This window comes from Cupressus sempervirens, chromosome 11 (assembly GCF_028749045.1).
Source record: "Cupressus sempervirens isolate cs-2001-9-10 chromosome 11, ASM2874904v1, whole genome shotgun sequence".
NCBI lineage: Eukaryota > Viridiplantae > Streptophyta > Pinopsida > Cupressales > Cupressaceae > Cupressus > Cupressus sempervirens.
In genome coordinates, this window is record NC_143128.1 from 444839495 (window position 1) to 444843984 (window position 4490).

Sequence of the window (4490 nt, forward strand, 5' to 3'; positions counted from 1 at the left end):
AGTAAATCATATTGATTTAATTATTAAGTCACTTACTATCTCTAGTTTACTCAAGCTAAACTTTGGGCATATAATAATTAATTCTTTTATTAATTATTATCATGCAACCTAGGTTTTACCTGTTAGGGTTTTGATCTCCTTTTATAAGGATTGGTCTCTTTGAAATTTACAATTCATTCACTTTTGATAATAACAATCTCTTTTTTTTGTACATCAAGAATATCTCATCTATGGATCTAAGAATTCCAGCCTCCATAGCTTTTGCTTCTCTCTTTCTATGATAGGTGTTTGCATGCGGGTGATTCTTGGGAGTTGTGGGGTTGATCTTTCATCAATGTCAATAGAAATTATAAATTGATTCCCACCATCCTTCACCATCTCAATTGATTTCCTTTAATAAGAAATCCTTTGGTAGAGTTACCATGTAGAAGTGCTATGTGGGCCAATCTACATATACCCATTCTTCCATCTTTCGATGCCATTGTCCTATCTTTATAGGGTGTTTTCTAGAGAATTAAGTTTAGATTACATAAATGATTCTTCTTGATTTTTTTCCTTATATATTTTTTCCAATAATTTGAAACAAAATATTCCACAAGTTTGTGAGGATGTCCCAATGATATATTTTGGTTCATTTCCTTGTTGTAAAATGTAGATACATGAATAAATATTTTAATGCCCTCATTACTATAATGATTTTAAGTAAAGAAACATTAAGATCAAATAATTATTTATATCTATCCAACATTGATTATGTGTCCTAAATTTTATATTGGACAACAAAAAGGCCACAATGAAAGAAAACATTGGAGACTATATCTCTATATTATCTATACATTTGAAAAATACACTAAATCTTTTAAATTAATATTTTACATGGATTACATCTTTTTAGAGTGAAATTTTTGATGGGAAATTGATATAATTGTTGGTGTAAATAATCATTCACTATTTACACTTACTTAAGTTTACTTAAGTTAATGCATTATTTTATTATTTATTTATCAGCCACCTAGGAGTATGCGTACTCTTGTGAGTTGTCATGTTGACAACACAGGAGTCTGCACCTCTTTTATGCACATGGTGTCTATAACACAAGAGTTAGCACACTAATTAAGCACATGGTGTCTACAACCTTTTCATTCTGATCCACTCATCTAGAATGATGGATAAGGCATGTGCTTAGTTGTCATGATGCTTATCTTATCTCCTAGTTCTTTCTAGGGACATTCTAGGTTCTTCATGAGAGGCCTTTATATACAGGCACTCCTAGTGTGTTTGCCTATACTGAACAAAGCAATGTATTAGAACATCCTCTGATTAATTGATCATACTCTCTCTTTCTAATCTATAATTGTGCTTGTGTTTGAGTTCTTAGTTCCTAGGTGATTTTTTCACTTAGGAAAATTCTTACATGGTATCAGAGCTTGGAGATTTTCTCATCACAGCCATTCGAGACTATTGTTTCTTTAACACCTCAACTCAAATCTGGAGTACTACAAAAATTGGGAGCATCTAGAGCTAGATCTGACCTCGCCATTACATCTACAATTCTGATTTGGTGAAGATTGACTATAAATTCAGCTACCTTAGCCCAAAGTCGACCATGAGGCAACTTTTTTTTGCAAATCGGCACTTGGAGGCCCCAATTTGTAGTTCGGATATGGTCATTTGTAGATCTATTTAATTATTTTTTGGGTTTGTAATTTTTTCTCTATATTATTCGATAGTTGTCAAAAAAATTTTGCCCTCCGGGCAGGTAGTAGAATATTTTTTTGGGTAGGTACCAGGCAATCAGCTCCCAGCCCTATGCAAAGAATTTATTATTTAATTGGAGACATATTTATTATTACATACCAATGACTACAGAAATACATCGGTGACAAGCCTCCACTAGTGGCCTAGCTTAACACCTCTGGTGGGAGTCTTTGTATTAGTGTTTGCAGCGCATTGTATTTATAAAACACAAAAGTCCCACTCGCTATCGATGTGGGATAATTATTTTTAATGACACTGCTACTTTTTACCTTCTGGTGGTCACACATGCATTTCAGGATAAATGATGACATTGAATATATAGGTAGCATCTCGCATTTTTGGCTCCTGCACATTTGACAACTTCTAGCCTGTGGTATTACAGTTTCGGCAATGCAATAAAATATCCAACGTGTGGTGAGTTTTTGACATCTAACCATTTTCAAGGTCACCAAGTGGTTACATCTATCACATAGACTATTCATTGAATGCCACACATCCTGTTTCCCTTTCTCCATGTGGATGACCCACCCACCTAAGTAGTTTTGATGCAGTTAGAAAAATACATGGCTCACCTGCCACGTACACATTGGCACCTCTACACCCAGTAGACATCACTAGATACATCATCCAACCATGTAGACAGACATGTAAGCATCTGTACCACTACAACATGTTAGATAGCTGTACAGTCTATATCATACAGATAACCAAGTCACCAGGGCACAAATTTTTTGCTAACATCATCATTTTATAAGGTTAAATTTGATGACCATCTAACTGTAATTCCTAGTCATTTTTCAACTACTACGATGGTTGTTTGACCATCAAATTTAAGTATGCAATTTTCCTTCCAGACCCCTCTCCATATTGCTTTTTTGCTTTGGTAGCCTGACTTTGTGAGCACATAACTTGGTCATCTAGGTTCTAATTCAAGTGAAATTTTTAAAAAAATTGGGTAGAATTTCCTAACCTTTCCAATGGTGGTGTTATTTTTTAGTTTTGGTGCAAAACGTTTCTAGAAATTGCATTTTTAGCTGGCTAGACCTGCTTAATCCTGCATTTTACAACTTCAAATGTCCGTATAGGCACATCTAGTCACTTTTTCAGGTTCCATTTTTTTTGAAAGTGTGTAAATTTTTTTTCTACTTTCCATATCTACAGTCAGATTCTAGGGTTGTGTGGAAAAAATTCTCACTTTTAAAACTAGGGCTTTTTCTACATTATCAAGCTTTGACTACTTTTTAGAATTGTTGTATATCTAAGCTATAGTGCTTAGTGATAGATTTGGGCTTAGAAAAATTAGAAAGTCCATTTTGTTCATTTTGACAAGTGGCCCATTGTACATGCACTACTTATAAAGTGCCAAAGCATCTTTTTCGAGGGGGTTCTTTGATTCTTCAAAGGTTACATTGATTGGTCCATCATGGAAGAGGCCGATTTGATTTATTTGACCCCATAAAACTATCAGAAAAGGAGTTAAATTGCTATCAAATTTCTCAGTTAGAACAATGTACTACCATATGCTAGAGGACTTGAATATGATCCTGACACTTTTTCCCTCATTGGTACTAATCTCTTTCTATATACGGATTGTGAGGTTTTGGATTCACTTACTAACCTTAAGAAATTTGATCATTATGATAAGTGGATGTATCTTTGGGAGACGTATGGAGATCCAAACATTCCTCCATTCCTTAAAGATCTCATACTTGCAATTGTTGCTGACTCCTCTTTAGATGAGATCACACCTCCAGGTCCTATTGCTCCTACTAATCCTATCCTAGCCACAGATGCTTTGGGTTCAGTGTAGCAGGACCCTTTATGTCTTCTTAGTTTACCTTCATGCAACGACTTCCTTCCCACCATTGTAGGCCTATTTATGGAGTCTCTCATTGAAGATGTAGGAGATACTATTGATGATATTCATCATCTATTTGAGGTGAATTTATCATCTATTACCGCAGTGACTGATTCATGTACTTCAGCACAATAAGGTACACTTTGTCTTCTAGTTCTAGCCTCAGGTGATGACTTCTTGACTAAAATTTCAATTTTGTTCTTGGAGTTACACACAGCCAATTTGGAAGACTTCTTTGATGATCTACCACTTCTCTTTTCTGTGGATGATCCCTCTATAGTTGTTGCAAGGGCCCACTCTGATCCTCATGTTCATTCTCTGCATGATCAGTCTTTCTGGGCTGATGTGATTGTGGATACTTATATAAAACATCTGCAGGAGGTCTCTTTGTCATTTGAGATGACTATTGGTTTTTTGAAATAGGTTCTACATCAATCCTTGTTTGATCTGCACTTCTTCTCAATAGTTTTGGAGGAAGCCATCATCAACATCGACATAGGGACACTTGAATATGTTTCAGAGACACTGTTCATCTTAGAGATTCTTTCTCGATATAGGGGATGCATCTCCTTTGTACCCTTACATTTGTTTCTTCCAAAGGGGAGGAACATCATTCAACGGTCATGGATCAACTTCTACATTGGAGCATTTTTCACTGATTAGCACACTACTTTTAGCGGGGGACTACCTCGTCTCCTTCTTCTCTTTTTTGGGGGGGGACTTTTTCCTCTTGGGGGGTTTTGTCCTTCTCCATTTTTCACTTGTCTATACTAGATGTATTTCATAATGAGGGGGTCTTGATTACTCCATCTATCCATATATTTTTCATCTCTCTTTTTGGGGGAGGGTTTTTCCCATGAGATTTTCCCTCTTT